This window comes from Camelus bactrianus, chromosome 6 (assembly GCF_048773025.1).
Source record: "Camelus bactrianus isolate YW-2024 breed Bactrian camel chromosome 6, ASM4877302v1, whole genome shotgun sequence".
Lineage (NCBI taxonomy): Eukaryota > Metazoa > Chordata > Mammalia > Artiodactyla > Camelidae > Camelus > Camelus bactrianus.
Genome location: NC_133544.1, coordinates 79,624,717 through 79,647,225, shown reverse-complemented (window position 1 = coordinate 79,647,225; position 22,509 = coordinate 79,624,717). Strand labels below are relative to the sequence as shown.

General features: G+C 39.5%; 1 protein-coding gene and 1 pseudogene across 7 annotated transcripts in view; both read left to right on the top strand.

The window, feature by feature from the left end:
• The first annotated feature begins 4,343 nt into the window (after nucleotides 1–4,343).
• LOC141577967 (peptidyl-prolyl cis-trans isomerase A pseudogene) lies at nucleotides 4,344–6,906 on the top strand (annotated as a pseudogene).
• A 10,936-nt stretch (nucleotides 6,907–17,842) lies between these two features.
• GABPB1 (GA binding protein transcription factor subunit beta 1) overlaps nucleotides 17,843–22,509 on the top strand; it is a 61,284-nt gene continuing 56,617 nt past the window's right edge. For 5 of the 7 annotated variants that reach the window (XM_045524159.2, XM_010965300.3, XM_045524157.2 and 2 more), the window contains exon 1: nucleotides 18,627–18,766. The gene's annotated coding sequence lies outside the window, so the exon portion shown is untranslated. Of the gene's footprint in view, nucleotides 18,163–18,626; nucleotides 18,767–18,982; nucleotides 19,909–22,509 lie in introns of those variants that run through there. The other 2 variants (XM_045524158.2, XM_074366102.1) reach the window with 2 other exon arrangements.

Below are 22,509 nucleotides of genomic sequence, written 5' to 3'. Positions count from 1 at the left end.
GATGTTGATGTCCAAATGTCCTCAAGGAGTCCAGAAGACTAGAATGTGGCAACAGGAGGCACCGAAGGTACAAGCCAAGTTGACAATGTCCATAGTTGTGGTAGTGCTGGAAGGACTATATGGCTGTGACTAAATTGGTGTCATTACCCATTTCTTTCTTTGAGCAATTTCATTAGAGTTGTGGATTTTAAGGGAGATACCCTGTGTGCCACAACACAAAAGCACAGACCACAAGTACAGAACTTGGTATAACATTCCCTTGTGTGGAAATCATTAAGGGGTTTCAAGATGTGAAGAACCGGGCAGTTGGAGATTTGGAAGGTAGAAACTAATGAAAAACAAGAATAATTTTAATAAGTAGATAAACCAAAGAGAAAATGACACATGACAATCTTGATCTTGTCTTAATTTAAACCTATTGTAAGAACAAGGTTGACAAACTTGAGACCTCTGATTTAAAAAAAAAAATCCTGAAGTATAACATGCACACTGAAAAGTGCCCAAATCATGAATTTCTCAATGAATTTCACAGATTGAGTGCAGCTGCGTAAGTATTGTCAGAGCAAGAAGGATAATGTTACTTATACCTCAGAAATTTCTCTTGTTCCTCTTTCTAGCTGCTACTTTGCTCCCCCATCACACACATATCATGGGTAACCACTGTACTTTTTTCCAACAGAATCTATTATCTTTGTTTTTGAACTCTCTATAAATGGAATCATACAGTGTGAACTCCTTCATCTCTGGTTTCTGTTGCTCGTCATGATGTTGTATACTTCATCCATATTGTTGTGAGGAGTTGTGGTTCATTCATTCTCATTGTAAAGTAGTATTACACTGCATGAATATACCACATTCATTCATTCATTCTACCGTAGGACACTGCATAGAATCCAGCTGCTTCTGCTGGGTAGATACTTAAGATTTGAATTACTAGGTAATAGAGTATGCACTTGTTCAACTTTATATGAGAAAAGAGTTTTCAAAAGGGGCTGTACCATTTTATACTATCATCTGCTGTGTGTGAGAGTTCTGGCTGGTCCATATTTTTACCTAACATTTGATGTTTTCTGTTCATTTTAGTTGCTTTGATTGCTAAAATAGCTTGTGGTTTTAATGTACATTTCTCTGATGGACTAAAGAAGTTAAGTATCTTTTAAAATGTCTATTAGTCTTTTGCTTAATTTCTTTTATGAGAAATTAAGGCTGTTCAATTTTTTGCCTATCTTATAACTGGACTGCCTTTTTCTTATTGATTTATAGAAATTCTTAATGTATTCCAAGTATTTACATATTAAGAACACCTTTCTTCATTCTGTGTCATGCCTTTTTTTATTGTCTTATTGGTGTATTTTGATGAACAAAACTTTATAATTGTTTAATAGTCCCAGTTTATCACATTTTTCTCTTTGTGATTAGCAGCTTTTTGTCCTATTTAAGAAATTTTTGCCTATTCTAAGGTCATGAAGACTTCTCTTATGTTTTCTTCTAGAGGTTTTATTGTTTTACTCTTGACTTTTAAAATGTTTGGGTGGGAAAGTAATGAAAATCAACATCCATCCAAATTGAAGAGCTTTTTATGAAGAGCCAGTCACAGAGTACTGTGATATCAAAACTGAAGTAGCTGAACAGGCAGCTCTTTGCAGCAGGAATACTGGGGAAAGCAATTACACAACAGCCACTCTGCTTCAGCTAAGTGTCTCTCACTAAGTACGCCATGTTGCAAGCCAGTCAAAAATTGGTTTAATTGCCAAGGGACTGGGGGAAAAAAAACAGTAAGATTTTCCATACAGAAAAAAAAAAACCCAAACAAACCCTGAGGTCATCTGAAGTAGAAACTGAAATTCTTTATCTCTTACGCCTAGAAATTGTCACAGAAATATTTCACATCTTTCCCTCCACTAATGCCTCTGAAACTATGACCTTGCTCCATAATTTAGCCCCTCTTTTATCTTTTGTTTTTGATCTGCTCTTTATTTTCCCTTTCAATCTACAAGTAAGCTCAGTCTCTGCAGTTCATCATGCAACAAAAACTTTCAAGATCTTTCCTCATATATTTTCTTTTCCTTCATTGCCAAACTTCACTAAAGTAGTCACATTTACTGCCTCTACTTTCTCACTTCCCATTTCTCCTTAACCACTTGTCTCATCTTGTCTATTGTTTCTACCAGTCTACGGAAATTGCTCTTTTGTAGATTCTCAAAATTAGTGTGTCCAAACCGAATTTTTTCATTTCCCCCAAGGCTTACCTCTTACGTTTCTTATTTCTGTTAATGGTATACCACCCTCTCAAGCACTCAGGTGGTCAGTAACCAAACAGCCATGCCTGCAACGCTTCTGCCATTTGGCCTTTCCCTTCCATTCCTCCTTCTGTTTTCTATGTGATCTCGTTACCTCTTACCTAGCTATTCTAATAGTCTCCTAATTGCTCTCCTTGCTCCTAGTGTGCTCTTACCCAACCTATCCTGTACAAAACTCTAAGCTTATTTTCTGAATTCAAAGTTCTAACCTTATCATGTCCTAGTTTGAAGATCTTTAATAGTTTTCCCCATTGTGTGATTAAGCCACCACAAACTGGATCAAATTCATTAATTTTTACTCATTCATACTACTGCGAGAATTATTTCACTTCCTGCTTTCTTCTGATTTCCCTACCTTTGATGATGCAGTTCTCTACTTTTGTTGATGCAATTCTGGATTCTCCCCATTTCTGAATGTCTAAATTCTTCCTATTTTCAAGATAAAAGGGCAACTTCTTAATAGATACCCTTTCCAATCTTCTCTGGTAAACTCCTCTTTATCCTTCAAGAACCAGCTCAAACATCATTCCCTTATACAATCTGTATGCTGATTTAATCACTCCTGATCTCTACTTCCAAAGCACACTGAACATATCACTTATAAAGCAGTCCCTACCACATAGTACTGCAGTGATTTTTTCTGACTTTCTACCCTACTAAGCTCTTAGCTCCCCAAAAGCAAGTGTAATATAATCTTAATCTTTGCATTCTCAGTGTCTGGACTAATACCTTGCACAGACACATCTATGATAAATGTCTACTGAATGAATGAATGAATGAGTGAACCCATTTTTGATCTTCTCCAGTTGGAAATAATTTTTCCTTACTAAATTGCCATACCAGTTTCTCTTATGTACATGTCATTGAGACATACATTACTTTCTACCTTGTGTAATTGTTATTTGTGTAAATATCTTATATTCTCTAGTAGACGGTTATCACCTAAAGGCCAGAGGTTCTGCTCTGTCATATCCATGGACCTCATGGAACCTTGTAAGAGAGACCCTTACATACCAAAGGCCAAGAGCAGTTGGCCTTTGATCAAGACACACTATGACACACCTCAAGAGGACAATGTTCCAAAGCTAAAGTGCTAGAGACAGGCCAAGGCAAGCTACTAAGAGACCGTGTTTGCCCCTGTCTTTAGAAACTGGTAGTGCAGGTTTCTATAAATAGGTAAGTATTATTGCTTAGGAAAGCTGTTCATTTGTAGATTCATTAATTTGTAAACCACTTTGCGGAAAAGAAGGGAGATGTGTTTAGACGCCAAGAATTTCCACATGCCTTGTCTCTCACCATAATATTATGAGATAAGCATTATTGTTTTAAATTTACAAATAAGGAAAACAAGACTCAAAGTGCTTTAGTGACTTATTCAATATCGTGGAACTGGCGGTGGACAGAACTAGGACTTAAAAGCAAGTACTATATGAAACTCAAGCACAAGCTATTTCCCACTTCATCATGCAATATACTCAAGTTTCTGGAGAGACTACTCAAGAAATCCTTGCACCTAGGGGAACATAGCCTGCCAGAACTAAGGGTCAGGTTTGTATCAAATTTTATATTGAGGAAATCCCTGAGGAACAAAAATAAACTTGCCAAGTTTTATCTTTTTAAAATTGCAGTATTATTGACATGCAGCGTTATATTAGTTTCAGGTGTACAATATAGTGATTTGATATCTGTATAACCTGCAAAATGATGATTACAATAAGTCTAGTTAACATCCATCACCATACATACAGAATATTTTTCTCATGTGATGAGAACTTTTAAGATTTACTCTCTTCAGCAACTTTCAAATACGCAATGCATTACTAACTATAGTCGCCATCCTGTACATTACATCCCCATGACTTACAACTGGCAGTTTGTGCCTTTTGACTCCCTTCACCCATTTTGCCCATCCTTCACCCCTCCCCCACCAATCTGTTCTCTGTATCTATGAGTTTTGTTTTTTTTTAAAGACTTCACATATAAGAGAGATCATACAGCATGTCTTTCTCTTAACATTTTAAAATTTTAAGTATAGTTGTTTTACAGTTATATCATTTTCAGGTATATCAGCATAGTCATTCAGTATTTTTACAGATTATACTTCATTAAAAGTTATTACAAGATAATGGCTATAATTCCCTGTGCTATACAACATATCCTTGTTGCTTGTCTGTTTTATATCTAGTAGTTTGTATCTCTTAATCCCATACCCCTAATTTGTTCCTCCTCTTTTCCCTCTCCCCTTTGGTAACCACTGGTTTGTTTTCTGTATCTGTGACTGTTCCTGCTTTGCATATACATTCATTTGCACTATTTTTTACATTCCACATATAAGTGATATGATACACTGTCTTTCTAACATATTTCACTAAGTGTGATATTCTCTTGGTCCATCCACATTGCTGCAAATGTCAGAATATCATACTTCTCATGGCAGAGTAATATTGCATTCTATATATACACACACCACATCTTCTTTATCCATTCATTGATGGACACTTAGATGTTTCCATGCTTTGGCTATTGTAAATAATGCTGCAATGAATATGGAGTTACATACATCTTTTTGAGTTTGTGTTTTCATTTTCTATGGATAAATACCCAGAAGTGGAATTGCTGGATCATATGGTAATTCTACTTTTAGATTTTTGAAGAAATTCCACACTGTTTTCTACAGTGGCCACACCAATTTACATTCCCATCAATTGTGCACAAAATTTCCTTTTCTCCACATCCTCGTCAATAATTGTTACTTCTTGTCTTTTTGATAACAGCCATTCTAACTGTTGTGAAGTGATATCTCATTGTGGTTTTGATTTGCACTTCCCTGATAATAAGCAATGTTGTGCACCTTTTTATTTGCCTGCTGGCCATCTGTAAGTCTTCTTTAGAAAGGTCTATTCAGATTCTCTGCCCATTTTTTGACCAGATTTTTTTTTTGCTGTATAAATTTTTTGTATATTTTATATAAATATACACAGCATATTTGTATATATTCTTTATATATTTGTATTAAGTTCTTTGTATATTTTAGATATTAATCCTTTATGAGATGATACATAAGTAAATATTTCCTTCCATTCAGTAGACTGCCTTTTTGTCTTGAGTTCCTTTGCTGTACAAAAGCTTTTTGGTTTGGTGTAGTCCCATCTGCTTATTTTTGCTTTTGTTTCCCTTGCCTGACGAGACATATCCAAAAAAAAAAAAAGACCAAGACTGATGTCAGAGAGTTTACTCCCTGTTTTCTTCTAGGAGTTTTATAGTTTTGGGTCTTACATTTAAGTCTTTAATCCATTTTGAGTTTATTTTTGTATATGATGTGAGAAAGTTGTCCAGTTTTCCCAACACAATTTATTGAAGAGACTCTCTTTCCCCCAGTGTAGATTCCTGCCTCTTTTGTTACATATTAATTGACAATGTGTGTCAGTAAGTGTGGGTTTATTTGGGGCTCTCTATTCTGTTCCATTAACCTATGTGTCTGTTTTTGCGCCAGTACCAGATTGTTTGCATAACTGTAGCACTGAGAAACCAAAAAATTCACATGACCCACTTTATGGCGAGATTTGCTTTATTGTGGTGGCCTGGAACCAAAACTGCAATATCTCCAAAGTATGCCTGTAATCTACGAGGCTGGTACAACAAGCCTTGGTAGTCGTTGCGACAGTAAAGACACCAACTTGATTAGAAGAAGAAAAAGAAGCCAACAGTGCCCGCTATGTGCTCGGAATGATGCTAGGTGTTTTCACATACTATCATCCTTGACTGCAGGTCTGCTCAAACCCAGGGCTAGACAGGGCCAGATCAAGGACCTAGATACTTTTTAGGGTAATGCTCAGAGGAGTCTCAAGATGAAAGCAACGTCTGAAGAAGGTCACAATGGTAATCAGGCAGAATAATCTGGGGGCAGGAAGGAAAGGTTAAATTCAGAGGGCAACAAGACTCAGTCATCTTAAGAAAAAGTGATAAAGGCTTATTTACAGTGAAGTCCTTGCTTGCGGAGATAAGGTAAAAAAATATAAGAGCTTTCTTTCCAGGAGGACAAGAAATTTGGACTAAAAGAATGAAGAAAGTTTAGCTTTGCAGACACCACCACCAGCAAGCCAGTCAACCCCACCATGTTCTTTGACATTGCTGTCCATGATAAGCCTTTGGACCATGTCTCTTTCAAGCTGTTTGCAGACAAGGTTGCAAAAACAGCAGAAAACTTTCATGCACTGAGCATTGGGGAGAAAAGACTTGGTTATAAAGGTTCCTGCTTTCACAGAATTTACGTGCCAGGGTGGTGACTTTATGTGCTATAATGGCACTAGTGGCAAAGTGCAAGTCCATCTACAGGGAGAAATTTGATGATGAGAGTTTTATCCTGAAGCTTATGGGTTTTGGTATCTTGTCCATGGCAAATGCTGGACCCAACACAAACTGTTTCTGGCTTTTCATCTGCACTGCCAAGACTGAGTGGCTGGATGGCAAACCTCTGGTCTTTGGCAAGGTGGAAGAGGACATGAATACTGTGGAAGCCATGGAGTGCTTCAGTCCAGAAATGGTGGAACCACCAAGAAGCTCTCCATTGCTGACTCCAGACAACTCCAATAAATTTGTCTTGTGTTTAACTTAACTTCCAGACCATTCCTTCTGTAGTTCAGGAATGCACCCCAGTACCTTCATCTGCTTACTGTATCTTATAATGTTTGTGCTGTCTGAAAATATTCAACATCTATTTATGTGCTACATTTCTTTGGGTTCTATATTTTCCTTATTCCCTTCCAAGTCTAGTTGAAGTTAAGTTTATTATTACGAAATAGAAACTAAATGAGAAAAATGAAAGTTTTTTTGAGCCTAGACTATTGGAGAAAGGTGGTACCTTGATAAAGATTAAACAGTTGGGGAGAAGAAAAGCAAAACGAGTTTCACTTGAAGAGTTTAAGAGTTTAAGAGTTTTAAGGGGAAGAGGGATTCCTAGGTACCTTCTTCTAGATCCTGTACATGTGTGTGCAGATGACAGAAGAGTGAACAAATCAGTTTTTATAGTTCATGTACAAAAATATCTAAATTGAAATCAAGACTATGGGTTTCAATGCTTTACTAAATATTAATATATTGTCCTCCCTATTGATTGCCTGCTGCCAGAGAGAGGCGGGTTAGCCAGGGGAAAAGGCAGCCCTCAGCTTTTCAGACTTCTGAAAGCCTTCTTAGGTTGGGCAGGGACATTTTTCAATTTATGCCTTTAAATAACCTGTAGATGTTCTCTTACTGTAACTCAAAACTCTCGATTTCTCATTTCCTAGTTTTCCATCTCTTTGGGTTAAGCATCAAATCTTTTCTTCTAGAATCAAACATGGTATATCTTCTCCAGTGACTCAGTACTCTTGCCTGGTCAAAGGACATTTCTGTGGATAAAACTGGAGTTTGTGCTCTGACTAACTTTGTTGTATTAGCTTTCTCTGGCCTGGAGATGCAGAAACCTAGGCACAGGGAAAGAGCACCATGGAGCTGAAAGTCAATCCCACAGACCTACTCTGCTGGCTAGTCAGCAAGGGGTTATTTTAAGCATAGGTGAGCCTAGATTTGCCCAAGTATGGTGCTTTTTATTTGGGGGATGGATGGGTGATGAGGAATAAAGCAAGTTTAAGTATCCAGATCCCACATAAGGCCTTTCTTGGATTCAAGTGTTGCTTTAACCACAAATGCTTACAAAACCTGGTCTCTTCCCTCCACACACTTCAGGATGGGACTTTTGTTAAGCTCTGCCACACTAAGTATTAAGTATTTAAGTATTCGTAAAGTTCCATAGTTACAACTGGCTTGGGAGTAGGAGTAGAGGGTTGTCCCAAAGTCCCTCATATTGCAAACTTGGCATATCCTTGGGAAGAGAAAGGAGAAAGCAATGAGTGGCTGAACAGGCTGTTCAGTGTTTCTGCCTTTCACTTACTCCATTTCCTGAGCTGTGTAGGTGTTGCTTCTCACTGAGGGTGGAGTGGGGATATAGGAGGGAGGAGGAGAGAGGTTAAGAGTGTTAGGATTGAGCAGCCCCCATTAGCTTTACTGAGATATAATTGATGCCTAACATTAAGTTTAAGGTGTACAATATGATGATTTGATGTATATACACCAGTTACCATTTTTTTCTTTTTCTTTTTTGTGGTGATTACTCTTAGTAAATTTCAGCTACACGTTACAGTATTAACTATAGTCACTATGCTGTACATTAGATCACCAGAACTTATTATCCATCTTATAACTGAAGTTTGCACCCTTTGACCACCTTCACCCATTTCCCCTCCTCCATTCTACCCCGTGCCCTCCCCACATTTCACTTCTGACAACCACAAATACACTCTGTTTCTAAGAGTTTGGTTTGTTTAGATTCCAAATATAAGTAAGATCATTCAGAATTTGTCTTTCCTCTGACTTATTTCACTTAGCATAATGCTCTCAAGGTAAGCATAAAGTCCTCAAGGTTGGGCTCTTAATTTATGTTCTGAAAGTGAGATGAGAATATCAGTTCAGTATCTTGAATAATAATTGACACAGATATATGTAACAATGGTCAAATTAATTCTTAGAGAACCAAAGCTTGGTGAGTTAGGTCTGGAATTTTATCAGTTCACTGTTAAATGGTGTCCTTTAGGTACAATACACTTTTAACTACTGCCTTGGGACTCTACCTGCCTTAACAGGAAAGGTGAGGACAAGGATCTCAGAAATCTTCCACATTTTCACATGTGTTTGTCTACCTGTGGTTTTAGGTTTTCACTCAAACAGCATGGAACAGCTGAAACAGCACAGAAGAAAAAGTGGTCAGGTCTGTCTGAAAGCAGCACGGTACAGTAGAAATAAAACATAAATTTTGGGAGGCAGACCAAATGGGGAAGAAAGTCCTAATTATATTATTTTCTACCTGTGTTTTACTTATCTAGAGTCCACATTTTTCTCATTTGTAAAATGGGGATAACATCTACCTTTGCAGAGATTAAATGAGAAAAATCTACAGGAAAGCATTTAGTAGCTGCTAAATAAACGGATGGTAAGTGAAGTCAAATTCATGCCAATGCTGAGCATTTCAATTTCCATGCTTGAGAAGACATTTCAGCTGAAGATTCTTTATATGTTAATTTCAACAGGTATTAGAATTACCCAGAATAATGGAAGGTAAGACAATGAAAGCATAATTGTGGTCACTAGTTATACACAATCATAAGTTATTTTAACAATTTTTTAGTATAGAATATGTCAACATATAGAGAAGTAGAGAGACCACAGAGAACCCCCACGTATTCATCACCCAGCTTCTCCAATTATCATCCCCTAGACCACTATTACTTCCTTAATACTGCCAACTATTTATTTACACCCTGTTGCAACTCCAGATTATTTTGAAACAAATCCCAGATATCATATCATTTCCTCTTAAATATTTCAATATGTGTAAAAGATTCTGGTTAAAAAACTTAATTATAACACTATTATAACAAAACATCATAGCTCAGTAACAGTAGTTTTCTTGTATCACCAAATGTCCAAGCAATCACGAGTGTGTATCACTACTTACAGCTCATCAACTGAATGATTTTATACCTGCATTTATACCTCTTATTTCAGCTCAAAAGGCATAAGGATGCCAAATTCCAAGCCACTCGGAGATGCAAATTAAAATTTAGGTATATGAAACAAATTGAAGGATTCCCCAATAGTCTTAAGAGGTCATTGTTTCCAAATTTCTGCAGGAACTACACAGACAATATGTTGGTTGCAGTTAATCTGAAGAAACACAGGATACTACTAATAGTTATGATAATTACTTTGGATGGACCTTTATGAAGTGGGACCTGGAAAGTCCAAGATTAAGGTGCTGGCCATTTTGGTTCCTTGTGAGAAACTCTATTCCTGGCTTGCAAATGGCCTGCTTACTGTGTCCTCACATGGCCTTTCTTCTGTTCTTCTGAGCTCCTGCTAGAAAAGATCTCTCTCCCTCTTCTCATAAGGCCACTAATCCCATTATGAGGGCCCCACTCTAATTACCTAATTTAACCTCAATTACTTCCTGAAGGCACTATCTGCAAATACAATCACATTAAGGGTTAGGAGTTATGAATATCTGGGAAGGGAGGGGAAACATTCAATCCATAACAAACCTACAAATTTGTAAAATGATTTAAAAGTCTGAAAAGCCAGTAAGCCAGCATGCCACACTGAACTATTTTTCTCCCTAAATTACCTTGGCTCTAAGCAGCTTAGATGATCATTTCTGGAAATTTTTCTTTATACCCTAATATAACTACCAGTGCAGGTGGAACCCATAGCCTAATGTCTCTTCCTCCCTTCCTGTGCCACTTCAGCAACAAAGCAAAATTAAGTAAGAATCATTTTTAGCTCCTGTCATACTAAGGGCATTTTTCATGAAATGAGTAATTTCCTCCCTCTTACCAGGTTGATTCTCTGTAATTCAAACAAAGGCTGAAGGATCTTTTTAGATACTGCTAAGCTTGCAAATTTGCCACACACACACACACACACAAAAGTGTAGGTGGAGCTGTTTGTAGTCATTCTTGGCACTTTCCCAGGTTTTTGCTGGCTGCTTAGATTGCATAAGCAGCCATGTTTTTACTAGTTGTGGGTGTGTAGCTACAGGAGCTGCAGCAAAGAATTTGTGTCCTGAACAAATGCTGTAAACCAAATCTCATTTCCCCCAGTTTAACCAGATGATTTTGTTATTGGTCCTAAAAATATTAGGTAGGACTTGAAATAATCTGCCTTTCAAAAGTTTGCAGGGAAAAGTCCAAAAATTTGGTAACACTCTAATCTACCAGTAATGCTGTGGGAAAACATTTGGTACATGGAGGACAATATGGCAGTACCTATCAAAATTAAAAATACACATATGCCCTTTTGCAGAGTAATCCTACTCTGGGAACTGAGATGAGACATGCTTAAATATACAAGAAAAGATGATGTGTGTACAAAGATATTCATCCAAGCACCAATTAGAATACAAAAAAAAAAAGAAACTCATGTCTCTCAATTGGATATCAATCTACAGAGGTAAGAAAAAAGGATGCCTTTTATGTATTTATATGGAAAAGCCCAAGATGTCTTAAGTGCAAAGTGCCGAAGAGTGTATATGATATCCTTACTTTTACAGAAAAATAGGGGAAAATAACATGGTAAGGCATGAAATAATTGCATGTAGCAAGCATGAAAAAAAAAAAACTCTGGAAAAATGCACCAGAAAATAAAAATAGAGGTTACCTTGGGGGTGGGAACTGTATAGAGGAAGGACAGTGACAATGTTTAAAATGTTTTTTGCACCAGTAGATGAATTACCTAATCCAATAATTTTTAAAAACCTGTCTGGAATCTGAAATCAACAATTATTAAATGCCCACTGCCTTAAAAAGAGGAGAAAATCAGTTTTCCCAAATGCAACCTTCACTCTGGGGTATAAAATACAAGGTTGAGTGAAGTGGCTATGACTAACGATTTCCTGGAAATCAACGTTCTCAGTGCCCCTAGAGAATTCTGAGATCAGTGTCTTCGCCAGAGTTTCACTTACTGGAGGTCTTCTCTAGAACTCAGAAAGAGGGAACAGACAAATACAAAGGACATCATGCTCCTGCAAACAACTTAAAATTCCTCAGTGGTTTGTCTGCCAAAAATGTACCTGTTATTCATCTGTGAATCAAAAGACAAGCAGTAAGAAATTAGTAATTGTATTGTGGTGGGACATTCTTCTTCTATTTTTCTTTAATGTTAGGATGCGATCGTAAGAGTAAATAAATGATTTTAATAAACCTACCTCACCAGCAATAGTCTTCCTCACCAACAGTGGATAACTCTAAATTTCGAAGAGATATAGCTGCTTTCCAAAAGGAATGTGTTCATTAACAGCAGAAATTATCTTTCATTCTAAATTATAATGTCCTTGGCTGGCAAAGCCATCTTGATCTTTTCCCTTAGAATTTCAGGTGACTGAAAAGGTGAACACTATTGTAGAACGTTTCAGTGTTTTCCAATGTGAAGGACCCATACCACTGGTGATATAAAAGATGGTTCCAGGCAGTACATGAACGAAGCAGCAAACAACATTGAATCACATGAGTTATTCCTGTTTCTCTTTCAGGTCCTGGCTTGATTCAAAGCAGCTGGCTGCCAAGAGTATCTAGCTAAGCTTCAAAACCTGACTTTGTTTTCATTATACTAATTTTTACAGTCACCATCTTGACTTTTTTTCTTTTTGCTAGAGGTCTAGAACACAAATATTTGTCTGAATTAACCATGCTCACAGAAGCACAACAAACAGGAGAGTGTAGGTGCTGCTTTATGTTCCAAAAATCCCTTGGTCACAAATCACAAAAATCCACTGGTCTTTTCTCAGGCTTTATCCTTTCCTGACTCAGATTCTCCCCATGGACTTCTGTAAGAGACACTTGGCTCTACAGGAATGGTGTAGCGCACTGTATAAATTGGAGCAAAGCTGGTTTTAAATACTGGTTCTTAACCTTACTGTGAGTCTACAAAGTCAGTCTATCAAATGAGGCTAAACTGACTACCCTGGAATCTGAGGGGAATATATAACATTTATTAATGTAGAGCAGCTGGCACACAGTTCAACAGGTGCTCAATAAATACTAATTTCCTCTCCTCCTTCCTCTACTTCTCTCCTCTGTCCTCAGTACTGTTTTTCTATATTCTCTCCCAATGATCTCATTCACTCCCATGGCTTTAATTATTACTCTTGTGTGGGTAGCTTCTGATTTATATCACCAATTCTGACTTTTTCACAGTACCAAAACTTAAGTTATAAATCTGTTTAATAATTCCACTTTGATGTTCTGGCATGTATTGAACAGCAAGTATCTTTCTCCAAATCATTTAGTTCATGCTATCACTATCAACTCCATCACTCAGGCTCAAAATCTCAATCATCCTAACTCCGCTCCCCTTTCCCATCACAATACATCAAACACCAGTCAAATATTTTATATGCTGTTTTAATAGCTTACAAAGGGTTATAAACAAAACAAAAATGCTTTATCAAACTCCCCTCAGCCTCAGGTGAGAAAAATGAAATTAAGTCAAGTTAGGAGATATGCTCAGGTCATACGCTAGAGTGCTTAGAACTCAGAAGAAAAACCTGTTAAGACTTGAACTTGCAGCTCTTCACTCCAGCTGCCATGCCCTTTTACCTTCTCATATTGCTTCAAGTTTTGCAGTATTTTTTGCATCTGTCTCTCCTCCCCTTCACCAATGCCACCCCTAGAATTCAGATCTACCTTATCTTTCACATTTGTAATGTATATATAGAAAGACTGGCTCACTCAGCAAGGTAATGGCAGTATATATCCAACATTGGATATTTTTTCTAACTTCTTTACTCCAGCAAAATTTTTAAAACTCTGCAATATGTAATGCACACACAGAAAAGTCCTGTACCACAAAACCTATAGCTCAATGAATCACACAGTGAACATCTATGTAACCCCCACTTGGGTCAAGAAAAAGAACATTGCCAGCACCCCAGCAGCCCCCTTATATACCCTCCTCCCAAGCATTCCTCCCCCACACCAAAGTTAATCATGTCCTTTCTTTTCTTTATACATTTTACTACCTAAACATACATCCCTAAATCTAGTTTGGTTTCACATGTTTTCTGACCTTTGAATTTTCTGAAGTGGGTATACATTCCCAACAACAATGTATAGTTTCAATTGTTTCAATGTTTGGCATTTTCTGTTTTCCATTTTAACCATTATTGTGGGTATGCACTATTAACTCACTGAGATTTTAATCTGCATTTCCCAAATGGTTACAGAAGTTGAGCACCTTTACATGTTTATTGGCCATTTTAGATACTTTCTTTTGTGAAGTGACTATTCAAATCTCTTACCAATTTTCTATCGGGTTCTCTTTTTATTTGTAGGGGTCTATAAATTCTGAATAGAGCAAAGCAGACATATTTCTATTGTAGAAATGAATGCATTTGCTTCATGCTATTAGAATACTACTAACTCTTCTTACTCTAGCCCCAAATCCACTAACAAACTCTTTGGGAGGTAATGGTCAACTTCACGTATTCTCTCTAAAACAAGGTAGACTTGTGCCAGGAAATTTGCTAGATACTTGAGATATAATGGCAAAAAAAGTATCAGGAACAAGAGCTTTGGAATGAAGCCTGTGTTAGAATCCTGTCTCTAACATTTACCAGCTTGGTGACTTTAGGCAAGTTATTTAAACTGTTTTAGCCTCAGCTTCCTCTTTGGAAAAATGGGGTTAGTAATACCTATTTGAAGAGTTTTTATGAGGGTTAAGGGAGACAATATATTTAACAGGCTTTGCACAGTGGCCAGCAAACAGGAACACTTAATAAGTGCCAGCCAGTATAAATTTGGTTATTTCCATGTAGCCTTCCATTTCAACGTGGAGGGAGAAACTGAGCAGATATCCATTCCCCCTCTTACTCATTACAGTTCTCACTATGAAGTTAAAAAAAAAAAAAAGGCACTGGGTTTAGATCTTCTGGGAACTTGGTCCTTCTGACTCCCCTCATCTAAGTGTCTCTAGAGCAGTGCTTCAAAAATTATCTGTGGTGAAAGGTCATAGACACTTTTATAAAAGATAAAAATAAATTACTAGAAAAAGGAAATAAAAAAAGAAAATAAAGACACATACAATACAATCCCCTAATCTTTATTACAACCATAGACATAAAATTAATGTAACACTAACTGCTATAAAAGTTTCTATATTCTTACTCTCAATTTCTGTAAATACCTTGTCTTGGACCATTAACAAAGGGTTTGCAGACTGGCACTACCCTGTGGCCCATACCTTTGGTGGCACTGCTTTTGGAATGCACTGACAAATAACAGACTTCTGAATCTGAAGGGCTAAGGTCGACCCTGGAATGTGGGGACTCAACTGAAGGGTTTCTCTTGGTCCTGAGCCATCCGTTGGCCACCTGGTGGCCTTTTCTTAGCCTTAAGCAAAACACTGTGTCACTCTCTACCTTAGAAACCACCCACTGTTCCCCTCGTTTCTAGGGTAAAACCCCAATCCTTTAATACGGCGCCAAAGGCCTTCCGGGCTGGTTCCATACAACTTTTTTAGTCTGATATTCCACTATTCTTTATTCCACTAGACTTCACTGTCCAATATAGTAGCAACTAGCCACAAGTGGCTATGGAGCATTTGAAATGTGGCTAATTTAGGAATTGAAATTTTAATCTTAACTTTAAAATAAGAAACTTTATACATAACTCAATTACTGCAAAACTTTTTAAGTATGTTTGGAACAATCTGGATATGTGAATGTACTTTTTCAACTGTAAATTTTATGAAATCAATTACTGAGATAGACTATAAGTGTAAAATACACAGCAAATCTTGTATACTTAGTATGAGAAAAAGAATGCAAAATATTTAAAATATTTAAAACTTTTTAATATTGACCACATAGGAAATGATACTGTATGGTTATACTGGGTTAAATAAAAGAAACTATTAAAATTAATTTTTTTGTTTTCTTTTTCTTTAATGTGGCTACTATAAAATTACACATGTGGATTGTGTTATATTTATACTGGGCAGTGATGGCCTAGACAATCATGCCCCAGACCTAGAAACCACTCTTGATTCTTCCCTTTCCCTGTTTGATTCATTAGCAACATATGTTAGTTCTAATCACAAAATATATTTGCAATCCATCCACTTTATCTCTACTGCTACTACCCATGTTACTCCATTCCTTAAAACCCTTCAATGGCTTCAAGAGCTCTTGAACTTACCAAGGCTGCAGATTTCATTTTCTACCATTCCAACGTGGCTCTCTAGATTTTAGCCACATTGCCTTTCTTGCTAAACACAACAAACTCTTTTTCACTTTAGGATTTTATCTATTATTCCTTTTGGTATCGAATATTGCCTTCAACTTGCTCCTATTCAGGTCTTGGCTCAGAGAATACCTTCTGAGAAAAGCCATATCTGAACAATCTCCAAAATTTTACCTGTCTTCCTCCCCACACCATTGAGAACTGCTTCATCCAGATACCCTTTTAATCTCCTCATGGAAGATATGGGATATTACTTTTTTATAAAACTTGTTTATAGCCTGTTCCCTCCACCAGAAACATGAGCAGGAACCTTGTTGGTCTTGTTCCTGCTTCATCTATTCCAGTGTGTTGAACAATGCGAGTTACAGTTGTTCTTGAAACAACTTCAATGAAAGATACTGAATCGCCTACTAGATACATCTGCTTGCTTGGCTCATAAGCACTTAAAATTCTAGTCAGAACAGAACCATCTTCCTTTCCTAACATGTATTCCTCTGTCTAATCTCAGTGAAGACATCCTCTCAACTGCTCACGCAACAAACTTGGGAGTCATCTTTGACATCTCCCTCTCAGTCATTCCCTTATCCAGTCAACCAAATCACCAAGCTCTCAACATCTTTGGTCACATTCTTCACTCCTATGCCACTGTCTCAGCCCAAGTCATTATCCTCTCACAGACTGCTGTTTTCTCCAAACTGTTTTCCTAGCCTCTGACTGCTGCATAATAGTGATCTGTCTAAAACACAAATCCAATTCTATGATGTTTCTACTTGGTCTTTCAGTGGCTTCCTCAGCTCTCAAAAGCTAATTTCTGGACATGGCACTCAATGCCTTTATGACTAGACCTCTTTAGATACATCTCGTGGTACTCCTGAAACAGAATCACCTTCTTCATCCAACAATCTCTAGAATCTGCCTCCTAAACTTTGTATTTATTGCTTCCTCTGTCTCAAAGGTCCTTCCCCAACTCCCTTATTTAAGCTAATTGCTTCTCCAGTCCCATTCCATGCCTCCCTCACAGGTAAGTAAGGGATTCCTCCTGTATGAAATATCACAGCATTCAGCAGTTTACCCTCATTATACTACTGATGATGCCTACTTACTTGTCTGCGTTCTACAATATAAGATCAAGGATTCTATAGCAACCATCAGCTGAACGTTTACTCAAACTCACCATTAAAGAAAACTATGTGACTATCCAAAGAAGCACTGAAAATATTAAAAGAGAAGAAAATATGGTCCCTATGCTATTCACTTTGCTTCTACTTTAGGCACAACGCTTAAGTGAGTTACACAAACACTTGACAAATCTTTACTACCACAACATCACACAAATGGAGAAAGATTGCGTTACCTGAGGCCACACAAAATCAGTAGGCAATATGAATTTCATATGGTTTGTAAACTCTAGATTAAAATCTTGGTGCTCACATATTCCCAATCCCCAGATATGGGATACCAGAAAATTGTAAGGTTAGAAGGTTGGGGAATTCATTTCTAGGCTCACCCGTTAAAAACACTGATATCAGCGTGGTGGGTTTCATAGCAATCATCACTAGTAAATTCATAAGGCTCTTACTTTGCAAATCACGATTTCCAAATAAACTTTTGCTACTTTCTTGCTAAAATACAACACAACAAAAATTTTGACGTTCCAGCCACGGAAAAACAAGATTTCTACCTCTTGAGGTGACAGTAATCCAAGGGAATTCAGCGAGTAGTTATTAGGGTCTAACACATCATCAGAATGTTAAAAGGGTGGGAGGATTGCTGGGGGTTGGTTTAAAGGAATATGAACATTTTCGTCATGAACTTGACTGCTAGGCTTATGCGAAGTGGAAAAAGAACATCTTTAGTTCCTCCCCCTGTACCTCAACAGCGACTCCTGTCCCAGTCTAGTTGACTCTGGGGCCACTTCAAGTTAACCCTAGCCTCCTGGCTGCCCTTCGGTCTCCCAGGACTCTGCTAGATGTCTCAGCTTAATCTTGAAGGAGTGTGGACTCCGCGTCTCTCAGCGCTCTCGTCCGAGAGATAAGGTTAGCACGCGCACTTGAGTCTCCCAACTCCTAGCCCCCGCAGAAAGAGGCGGGAAGGCTGGGCGGCCAGCCCGGGGCTCCGCCGCGCACATGGCCGGCCGCAACTCCCACCCCCGTGCCGCGCAGGCGCCGGGCGAGCCGGGACTTGCGGTCGCCGACAGCGGATCATTCCGCCGCTTTCTTTGTGTGGCTGAAGCTCTAGAAATGGCTTATTTCCTTCCCCTTCTTTAAAAAGAAAAATCAGACCCTTTCGCCCTCTTCCTCCCGCCGGAATGGGATCGGGGCCTGGGTGGGAGAGGGGTCCGCTGACGAGGACAGGGGCGGAAAAGCTCAGGCGAGAGGCTGACGAGGGCCGGGTCCGGGAGGGATGCTGGGAGCTTTGACTCACTCGCACACCATGTGTCCCTCCGCGCGCAGCACGGGGGACTTTTCGGTGGGGATTTTGGGCGCCGACCAGACGCGGCATTTTCGGAAAATAGCGCCCTGTGCAGCTGAAGCGCTTTGTGTGTAGCGGGGCCGCGTCAGCCCGGCCGGGTACGAGGCGCCTTGGGTCCCCGAACCACCTCCTGCTGCTCCCCCGTCGCCGCTCCCGAAGCTTTTCCAGGTCAGTGCGGGTCTGTGTAGGGCCCTGTTACCACCGGATGTGGAAGTTGATCTCTTCGCTGGTAAAAAATAATTCCACTTCCCCCGGAACCCAGATCATCCCCGCGATTTCCTGTTTATTGCATTAAGGCGCCGGGTTTCCGGGGCTCCTGGCCCCGCTTATTCCGCGGGGGTCGGCGGGGTCGGCCTGGGCCCCCGCTCCGCCCGCGCCGCCGCGGCGCTTTGTCCGCTGGCTCCCCGCTTCTGGGAGGGGCGGGCAGACATGGTGGCGGCCGCCGCCCCCTCCTCGGCCCCGGCGCGCCGCGGCCTCCCCGCCATTCCCCGCCAGGCCGGCCCTGAGCGGCGGCCCCGGGGCAGGATGGGGTCGGCTGGGGTTGCGGGGGCTCTGCGGGCGCCGGGAGGCGGGCTGTGGGCGGGGGAGGGAGGCAGGCAGGCAGGCGCGGCGCGGCACGGCCTTGGCGCCCGCCGCCCCGGGAGCCGCGGCTCTCTTTGTCTGGGCCGGCTGACTGCCTCGCCGGGCTCGCCGAGCGGGGAAGGGGCGGTGGGGGCGGCCGGCCTCGGGCGCGCTGTGCTGCTAGGCCCGCGGGGCTGGGAGGCGCTCGGGTCGGGGCGGGAGCGGCCGGACGGTACAGGGTTAACGGGAGCGCACGGCCGGTCCCGCGTGGGGCCGCCGCGGCCACTGCCTCGGCCTCGAGGACTCGAGCCCCTGAGGGGACGAAGCCTGCCGCTCTGGATGCTGGGGACTTCTGCTCTTGGGATTTGGCTGCCGGAATCTGCGGGTGCACCGCCTCGGGGACGAAGTTGAGAATTTTGCCAGGTCATTTCTGCCTGGGCACAGTTAATCAGTGTGTATTTAGTGTGTTTCGTTGAAGCTCTCCTACGCTGTTGAGCCAGCGTGCCTAGCCTCAGGGGTGCATCGTGAAAACTGAAACCAAAGGAATGATAGAGGCCTGCTTTGTGTGTGTTTTCCCACTTGAAGCCTGTTTTCAGTACACAGACTCTTGCTTTAAACCTGATTGGACTGTGGCGAGCAGACATCTGTTCAAAGGAGGGGCAGAGACCACAGTACTTCTGAAGGGGGCCTGGTAATGTGGAAATATTTTAAGTGCTCTCTGTGGACACTGATTTACTGTCTTGATTCAGGCAAGTTATTTTCTGAAGTAGTTTTTATCTGGAAAAATAAATGGTTTGACATATTCAGTAAGTGATTCTTGTACAGTAATTTGCCATCCCAGAATTAAAGATGCACCATAATTTATTATGCAGAAGTTAGTGGTCAGAAATTCTTTTTGCAGATAGTTTATCTCACACATAGACCTACCTAGTTTGGTTTAAGTTTCTTCTTAGTGACTTGTAACCATCGACCTTGACACGTGCACTTTCAGGCTCAGACTCTGAATTTAAGGAAACTAACGACGATTTTATCTTTATTCTTAACTTTTCCCTCTTTTGAAGTATTTATTTTTCCAAAAGTGATTTTAAAAATCCATTGTATGTTAACATCAGTGACATTTTAGGAAACAGTGACGTTTTGCAGTTCTGCAAGTCTTTTAAATGTCTGGTTTAGCAGAAGATAGCTGGATTCTTAAATCTACTTCTGCATTCAAGCTGTTGTGGTATCACACCATGTAACCACTGGAAAACACTGTATACTCATGCTTTTTAAAACCTGAAAAATGTGTCATTTCTGTTCTCTCACCATTCAAATCAAATTAGGATATTGTTGTACAAGACATTTTAAAATATGGATGAGACTGATTCCTATACTTTTTTCTTGGGCTCTAAATTTTTTTCAGCTTGGCGTTTAGATGCATAAACAATACCATGAGTAAAGATTGCATAATCGCGTATGATCTTGGAGACTCAAGAACATTTGAAAAAATTTCAAGTGATTAAACTTAATTTTTAATTCTACAATTTATTTTTAATGATGCACACAAGTAAAACATGAATTCTGTACTTGATGTTCTTGTGAAAACTTGTGTGTAAACGTAACTTTGGAGATAGGAAACTTTCAAAGCACTACAGGAGTGCTAGACTTAAACGAGTCCTGCGGTGAAACCTTCGGTGAAACGATACTTTTGTTATATGCATACGTACTTTTAGAGTTAACTCTAACTTAAGAGTTTGTGTTTTCTATCTCTTTGAATCAGTTTGGGTTTTCTAGGTTGAGGGACAGTTATATAGTAAATGTGTAAAAATTTAAGGCCATACTTACTTTGGTTTACTGGTTTTGAAATGAAGCTAAATTAATTTCTAGTTGTTTCTGTGAACTCTAGTCTGATTCTGTTAGTCTAGTTCTCGCCTGTTCTATCAACAGGAAGCATCTGGTCATTCTTCATGCAATTGTTAGAAAACGCCAGGTATATTTTTGATGTTTGCTATTCAGATGAAAATAAATGTCAGATTGGATCTTAATTTGTTTCCCTTAACTCCCAGCTCTAAGCTATATTTATGATGGGCCTCATTGTCCATAGAATAGACTTTTTTCCCCTCTTTGGCCCTTGAGTATCTCAGAAGTTAGAAATAGTAAGAGGTAAAGCAAACAAGTGAAGAGGAATTCAGACAGAAGTCATTACAAGAAATTTTGAATCATGAATTCATTTTTGAGGGTGCAGTGCCCCTTTGCAAGTAGCCTGAATGTGCATGGGCTCCATCTCCTCCTTTCTACAAACACTAAAAAACAGAAACAAAGCCTTAAAAGTTCAAGGCAACTTAGTTTTCTAATGAGTATTATTTCTTTGGCCCCAGAGCTTCCCAACTAGTAATCATATATTTCTATAGCACTAATGTATCTACTCTGGGACAACCTTAATTAGTATTATACGGAACTTTCCTGAGGATCTGTGCTCCATCGTGCTCTCTAAATGGTCAGTGTATTAATATTAGGGTCTGTGTGTTACCTCACTATGTTGACAACAGTGCTCTGCACAGAGAAGGTGCTTTGGTGCAGTCAGTTGTCAGTTCAGTCGGTGGGCTAGTGCACCTTTATTTGGGCTGAATATGTCCGTGGTGTAGTATAGAGGCTTAAGCATCAAGTGATTTCTCCAGTGAAGGTAAATCCATATGCAGGGCCATTGATCCCTTTAGAAATAGAAATCTAAAACTCTTGAGCCCTAGTCTCTTACCTTTTAATGGGAATGATCATAAAGTTTGACAGGGCCCAAGATGCTAATGCACAAGTAGAGAATGTGGAAAAGACTTGATCCTTTTAACTAATTGTACGTTTAATATGAATCGACATTTAAAAAATTACGATTTTTTAAAAAGTGAGTATTTTGAAGCTGGTAGGACAGCATGCAGAAAGGGCAGGGTGTTAGTCCCACGTTACTTTGTACTGCTTGTATTACACCTCTGGTATTAAGTCAGCTTTTTAGGTGGCATACTGTCATATTGTAAGTGGTACTTTGCATCAGTTCGCAAACTTTATGTCAGAATCACCTGGATAGCTAATTTAAAAAATCCATGGAAGCCCAAGCTTCAGTGGAATAGGAGCTGAGCCTCTCTTTTTCTCACATTCCTTAGGTGATAGACACTCAAGTTTAAAAACCGCTGAACTATAGAGCATATCCAGAGAACCTGGATCATGGGGGAAATGGAAAGGAGGAAGGGTTGAAAAAATGTGATGTTTGGCCCAAAAAAGAGAAGTTCATCTAAGAAATAATCATGGTCTTTAAATATTTGGAGGTTTGTCACACAGAAGTCAGGTTTGATCTGACCAGAAAGAACTAGGAGCAAGTAGTA